Source organism: Chrysochloris asiatica, unplaced genomic scaffold (assembly GCF_000296735.1).
Source record: "Chrysochloris asiatica unplaced genomic scaffold, ChrAsi1.0 scaffold00017, whole genome shotgun sequence".
NCBI classification, from domain to species: domain Eukaryota; kingdom Metazoa; phylum Chordata; class Mammalia; order Afrosoricida; family Chrysochloridae; genus Chrysochloris; species Chrysochloris asiatica.
Genome location: NW_006408535.1, coordinates 2,518,166 through 2,526,139, shown reverse-complemented (window position 1 = coordinate 2,526,139; position 7,974 = coordinate 2,518,166). Strand labels below are relative to the sequence as shown.

The 7,974-nt window shown below is 36.9% G+C and overlaps 1 pseudogene; it reads left to right on the top strand.

Annotated features, from left to right (window-relative positions):
* Positions 1-7,019: 7,019 nt before the first annotated feature.
* LOC102827830 lies at positions 7,020-7,501 on the top strand (annotated as a pseudogene).
* Positions 7,502-7,974: the final 473 nt, after the last annotated feature.

The following is a 7,974-nucleotide window of genomic DNA, read 5'->3' as shown; positions in this document are numbered from 1 at the left end:
TTTGAACAACTGCCTCTTGGTTCTTTGTACAGTTTCCTCATGAGCGTGATTAAGTGTTCTGGAATACTCATACTTTACAATGATGTCCATAGGTTTTTATGATCCACACAATTGAAAGCCTTTGTGTCGTCAATAAAGCACAGGTAAACATCTTTCTGCTATCCTTTGCTTTCAGCTAAGATCCATCTAACATAAACAATGATATCCCTCGTCCTGTGTTCTCTTCTGAATGCAGCTTGAACCTCAAGAAGTTTTCTGTCAATGTATAGATGCTGCCATTTTTATTACTTTTAGTAAAACTTTACTTCCATGACATGTCAATGATATCTGTATTTCATTAGATCACCTCTCTTTGGAATGGACACAAATACAGATCTATTCCAGTCAGTTGACCAGGTAGGTGTCTTCCAAATTTTTTGACATTGTTGAGTGAGTGCCTCCAGTGCTGTATCAGTTTGTTGAAAGATTTCCATTTGTATTCCATCTATGCCCAGTGCCTACTTCTTTGCCAATGACTTCAAAATACCTTAGACTTCTTCCTTCAGGATCATTGGATTTTTTTTTTTTTAAGCTTTAAGGAACATAAATTTATTGTCCAGTAATAGCTCTAGAGGCAACAAGTACACAACGTGATGTTAATTGACTTGATTCCTTTGAAGACAAATGAGGTTTTATTTTATGTCTCTCTCCTAGCCTCTTGTGCTCCCAGCAACTCTAGAATTTCTTGACTTGCATCTGTATACCAACACCTGACTTTTTTTTTTTTAATTTTTATTGTGAACTGAGTGATAGTTTACATGTGAAAATATCAGTTTTTCACTCATCCTATGGTATTTCATTTAATTGCAATTATTAAAAATCCCCTTTGTGCATCATCATTCAATAGTATTTGCTTCTATTCCCTCTGTTTGTTTTTCTTTTTTGGATGTAAACAAAAACAATCAGCAATGTATAATCATTTAAATGACCAAAGGTTCATTCTGCAGGTCTGCCTCCTGGCTGCCAGTGCACAGCCTTTCTCTTTCCATGTGTCTAGAGTCTTCAGTTGCTCTACCTCTCCTTGTCATCATCTGTGCCTCCATCTGTTGTGTCACTGCTTCTCTGGATAGGGCCCTACATTCTGCTCATACTCTTCTCCCTTAATGGCCCTAGGGTCCTCTGTTCCTGGACTGTAAGATTAATTACTCTCCCCATTATGCTACAAAACTTCTACCTTTACGTTGTGACAATTGTAGTTAGTCATGATAACAATTACTCACTATTGAATCATAAGAATCTTATCCCCACTTCTTTTCATCAGGTCAAATGGGTACTATCTGCAAGTCTGGGTGTTCTTGTGCATCTCCCCTCATTTCATATCAGCTGGACGCTTCACTCTTAACTCTAGGCCAACATAGCTATGTCATTGTCCATGGGTTCAGGAAACCCAGGTCTCACCATACTTCAGACCAACCAGCTTTTCCTCTTCTCCCTCTCATCTCCAGGTTGACAGGGGTCTATGGAATGTGGTTGAACTCAGCCCATATATTCAGAGCTGCCTGTCCCCTACTTCCACTCACCAATAGACCAATGTGGTCACCAGCAAGCTCACCTGCCTGCTTGTGTGATACCTTTGAGTTTCAGGATGATTGCCTCTTCAGGATCATATTCTATCTCTTAAAATGGTTGAACATTGACCATTTCTTTTTGGTACAGTGACTCTGTGCAATCCTCACATCTTCTTTTGGTGCTTTCTGCATCATTCAGTATTTTTTTTGTAGATTCCGTCACTTGTGCAAGCTGAGGTAACAATGATAACACTGTGACAATTGAGAACCTATGGCTTAAAAATACAAAGCAAGCAAAAGCTCAAAAGAATAATTGTAGAGACTGCATCATTTGAGACTATGAGGACATAGCAGAAAAAGCTGAGATCTTTCAAGTTGAAAAAAACTCAAGTATATTTTCATGTTAATGAAAGATATCTATACTGTAATATACACACATTGGTGAACCTTTAGGGTATTTGGAATGTATTTGTGTGTATATATATATATATATATATATATATATATATATATATATATATATTTCTTTTCTTACAGTGCTAATAGTGGAAGAATGTAGAATTGTGAGAAAAGTTATCTCATTAATATAAGTAAAACTCATCAAAAATTGAAAAGTTAAAATATAGAGACAAATAATTGGGTATTTGATGTCCATAACTATGGATTTATCATTAATGTACTCAGAGAAAAAGTGTGTAGCTCTTTTGTGTCTAACATTGAACTAGATCTGAGGAAGCACAGTATGGGATTTTAATTTTGGAGAAAAAGTCATTAGAAAACACAAAAATATATTGTGATATAATAATTAATAAAGTAAATATATGCAATAAGTACTTTAGATGCCAAAAAAAAAGTTTGCAAATTGGATAAAAGACTTCAGGAAGTATGTCAACACTTGAAAGAGTCCTGAAAAGTTCGTAATGCCACATGATAGGGTACAAAGAACAAAATAGATAAGAATAAAAATGGCAAAACGAGCACATATACTGATAAATCTTCTATATTTACCTTGCTGAGTAACTGTTGTTGTTAAGTGCCTTACAGTGGGTTCCCACTCATAGCATTCCTATATTGGATTTCCAAGGAGCCACTGGTGGCTTTGAACCTCTGTCTTTGTGGTTAGCAGTTCAGTGCTTATCCTGCAATGCTCCACCAGGAACCCTGCTAGGTAATTTTTGTTGTTATGTGCAGTCAAGTCAGTTGTAACTCATAGTGACCCAGTATATGGTTTCAGAGGAGAGGCTGGTGGGTGTGAACTGCCAACTTTGTTGATAGTAGTCCAGTGCTTATCCTACAATACCACTCCAGGAATTCATTTAGGGATCAGATTTGAATTTTAAAGTGATCTGCGCATTAAATACGTATGATAGAAAATAGATTTTTAAGATGCAAGAAAAGAAGGCTATATTCATTTTCTATTGCTGTTGGAGTCCTGGTGTGGTGCTGTGGGTTAATGCACTGGACTGTAAGTTCGTTTTAAATTGCAAGGTCAGCAGTTGAAGTTGCTCTGTGAGAGAAAGATGAGACTTTCTGATTTAATCAGATTTACAACTTTGAAAATGCTATACAGAATCATTTTGAATTGGAACCAACTCAAGGACGATTAACAACAGTATTGCTATTATTATAAATAATTATGCAAAAAATTATCCTCTTAGACAATTCTTCTGGAGGCAGGAAAGACAAATTCTGGGCTAAAGTTGAGGAGTTGGGCAAGACTGATTCCTTTTGAAGACTCTGAGGGAAGACTTTGTTTCTTTGCCTTTTTCAGCTTTTCCTTGGCCTCCTATATTCCTTAACTTGTAGCTTTTTCCTTTTCCTTTAAAGTACATTATTCCATTCTTTCTTAATGTCATCTTCTCCTTCTCTATGTTAAACCTCACTCTATGTAATGATGCTTGTGGATACATTTAGGACTCACTGATAGAATCCAGGGTAATCTCCTCATCTCAAAATCTTTAACTTAATCATATCAGAAAATCCATTTTGCCATAAATATTGTTGCAGTCACAGGTTTCAGGGATTAGTGTTTGTGTACATTTGAGGATTATTATTTAACATACCACCATGCCTATGTTCAGTTATATCAAACCCTCCTCCAGACACGCCACTACAAACACACACACACACACACACACACACACATATACACCCTCATACAAACACCCACAAGCAAAATCCAACACCAGAGGACAGGTGCTTACCATAAGACAACCCTAAGAAAATAATTGTAGATTTGCAATTTAATTGGTTATTTGGTTTACAGTATATAAAAATGTTATAAAAAATTACAGCTGAACGCTAGATTTATGACTTATGTGATAAGAAGCATGGTAGTGTCACAGCACAAAGTGAGGGCCTTTTTACTCAAAAAGAAACTAGAATATTGCAATAAACAAGATTAGTACAACAAGACAGTCAAATGCTAAGTATGCTCATTTGAAATCATTTCTTATAAAACCATATTCCCCAACAAATGTATATGCTGAAAGTTCACTTTTTCCATACAGTTCTATACCATACCAGTAATGATGTAACTATTTCTCCCTGCTCTGTTTCCATGGGATTCAATTCTCTGCCCTTATAAAGAAATTAAATTCAGATCAATGTATTTCAGTTATATGAATGCCCTCAACATTAATATAAATTTTAAGCTATTAAATACTTTGGTTGTGGGGTTTTAATAACTGTGATATTAAAATTGTGATTAATGTTTAAATTTTTATGTGCTCTTTTTTTAAATGTCATAAAAGACCAAGACCCAGAAATAAATTACTTCCATTTTAGAAAACATCTATTCATTCTTTTGATGAAAACCAATGATATAAAATTTAGTGTAACTTTTCCCAAATTCCATCATCCCAAAACATGATTTCTTGCCTACTTGAATAATTTTGAACTCCGTTTCACCATGTGTTACTCTGTCATACTGTGGGGGCTTGCATGTTGCTGTGATGCTGGAAGTTATGCTACTGGTATTTTAAATACCAGTAGGAACTCCCATGGTAGACAAATTTCAGCTGAGCTTCAAGACTAAGACAGACTAGGAAGACGGAGAGCAGACTACTGCTGAACATTTAGCCTCTGCAAACCTTATGAATAGCAGGGGAACACTGACAGGCAGTACCAGAATATTGAATAATGAAACATGATAAATAGTACCAGAATACTGTCAGATATAGTGCCAGAAGATGAATGAACCCGTAAGCTTGGAAGACATTCAAAAAAACCACTGGATAAGAGATGCTGCCACAAAGTTGAGTTGACCATGATAACGTGAATGGAGTAAAGTGTTTGGAACCTTCATTTACTGATGGGGCACAACTCAAAATTACAAGAAACAGCTGTAAAACATCCATTAATAATTCAAACATAAAATGTATGAAATATGAATCTAGGAAAGTTGGAGTTGTCAAATATAAAATGTAACTCTAGACCCAGAGAGAGAGGGGGCTGTGTGCTGACAACCAAGGGACAGGTTTGTGGGATGTACCATTTGGTTGGTTGGTGATACATGGATGGGATTATAACCATGGCAATGTAACGATAGGATGAATGTAAAGCTAATGTACTCCCATGTAAACTATCACATAATTCACAATAAAACATTTTTTAAAAACTGAAATGTAACACATAAGGATTGATAAACTCAGCATTTCTCAAACTGAAAGAACTGAAAAAAAAAAAAAAAAACAATTCAAGCCTTGATCTGCAGTATTGAAGGATTCTATTGGCAAAATATTAACTGATACAGAAAGCACCAAAAGGAGATGGAAGGAATGTACAGAGACACTGTACCAAAAAGAAATGGTAGGTATTCAACCATTACAAGAGATAGCATATTATCAAGAGCCACTGGTACTGAAGGAAGAACTCCAAGATGTATTGAAAGCATCGGCAAAGAACAAGGCTCCAGGAATTGATGGAAAATAAATTGAAATATTTTAACAAACTGATGCGACTCTCGAGTCACTCATTTATCTATGCCCCCAAATTTGAAAGACAGCTGCCTGGCCAACTGATTGGAAACAATCCATATGTGTGCACCTTCCAAACATAGGTAACCCAATAGTATATCATTAATATTGCATGCAAGTAAAACTTTGCTGAAGATAATTCAAAAACTGCTGTCATAGTACATTGACAAGGAACTGTCAGAGGTTCAAACCAGATTCAGACAAGGACATGGAATGTGGAATATCATTACTGACATAATGGTTGAAAGCAGAGACTATAAGAAAAATGTTTACCTGTGCTTTACTGATTAAGCAAAGGTTCACAACTTTGTTGATCATGATGAGTTATGGATAGCATTGCAGAGAATGAATATTCCAGAACACTTAATTGTACTCAAAAGTCAATAAAAATGTATCTGGAAAACCTCAAACAATTACTTCCACTCACATTATTTTGGCTAAGGAAAGTCTCCAGATCATTTTGATTTCAGTGACAATGAGCCAAAATTTACTTAGAAAAAAGTATTCACTAAGAAATACAGCAGCCAGATCAGACATGGTGAAAGGACTTACATATAGTTAATTGGAGAGAGAGAGAATAGGGGGGAAAAAAGATTAATTAGTTAATTAACTGAAATTAAGAACTTGATGGATACATTAATCATGCCTAAATATCTACATGGAGGCATTATTTGTTAGTAGTAAAACACTTGGAAACTTCACACCTACATGAAGATTAACTAAGATGTTTAAGTAATGTTAAATACATTCCATAGATTACTACACAGAAAAAAATGTTAACCAATTACAGACATTTGCAACAACATAGACAAATTCATGAAACATAATATTGAGCAAAAGTAAGCAAACAGACCCATTGGCATTGTAGCGTATCTCTGATTTCTCTGAAAATGCCTTTTGAGCATTTGAGTAGGTTAAAATCATGTCAGAAATGTCCAAGCTGTCCGAACTATATGAGGAGAACAATGGCAAGCAGATGACTGTGATGCTTAAAGAGAGTGGCCTTCCCCAGATAGAGGTAGACAGTGAGAACCTGGAGCCATTCCTGAGTCCCTTCCTTCATGGGGTCTGCCAAAGGCTAGGGCAGGTGGCCTTGCTAAGGCTCCCAGATGTGGGGCGCAGCCAGGCCAGGTGATGGCCCCATACTTTGAGAGTGAGGGTGAAGACAAAGAATTTGATGATTGGGAAAATGACTAAGACAATCCAGAAGAGGAGTAGATCAGTGGTGCAGACTGTAAAGTATCCGTGGCCCTTGAAGAAGCCAAATGATGTTTCTGATGTTCTGAGAATATTCATAACCAGAGAAGTAGCCCTAGATGGTGGCCTTAGATGAATTATGAGAAAACCCCATTTGATCAGTGAGATTTTATCAAAAAGCTTATTTCACTTATGGTTGTCAGTCATCTGACCAAAGAACTCCACTGTGATGAGATTATTGATCAAGAGTAGGTTAAGGCTTTCGGAGGGTGCCGCCATCTTGCAGTAATCCCCCAAAATGACGAACACAAAGGGAAAGAGGCAGGGTACCCGCTGTATGTTCTCCAGGCCTTTCAGAAAGCATGGGGTCGTTCCTTTGGACACATACATGCTAATCTACAAGAAAGGCGATATTGTGGACATCAAGGGAATGGGCACAGTTCAAAAAGGCATTCCCCACAAATGTTACCACGGTAAAACTGGAAGAGTCTACAATGTGACCCAGCACGCTGTCGGCATTGTCCTGAACAAGCAAGTCAAGGGTAAGATTCTTGCCAAGAGAATTAATGTGCTTATTGAGCGTATTAAACACTCTAAGAGCCGAGACAGCTTCCTGAAGCAAGTGAAGGAAAATGATCATAAAAATAAGGAAGACAAAGAGAAAGGGACCTGGGTTCAGCTAAAGCGCCAGCCTGCTCCCCCAGAGAGGCGCACTTTGTGAGAACCATTGGAAAGGAACCTGAGCTGCTGGAACCGATTCCCTATGAATTCATGGCCTAACCGGAGTGAAATAAAGATGGCTGCTGAGGTGTACAAATCTATGGATGTGTGGTGTGTGTGTCCCTCCTCCACCCCAAATACATAGTATTTAAAGCACATTGTGTTCCACAGTTTGCTTGATAATAAATGCTTTTACTGTTGAAATGCAGTGCTTGTTGAAAAAAAAAAAAAAAGAGTAGGTTAAGGCTGTTAAAAAGAGGAAGAAGCTACTTGAGGAGAGACCCAATATACTATTATTTGGGGATTCATTCAGAATAGTTCTTTGCCAATGAAAACCTTGATCTTCCAAAAATTTATTTCAATTTGTTTTGCAGAATAGAATAGGACAGTGACTGCACAATTGTGAAAAAGAAAGAAAATCCCTAAGAAAGAAAAAGGATCATAGGACTGTTGAAACCGGTTTCCAAGAATGTGCTAAAACACCTGGGTCTTTGACTTTGATTTTCTCCTTGCATTGGGTTATATATCTTTCA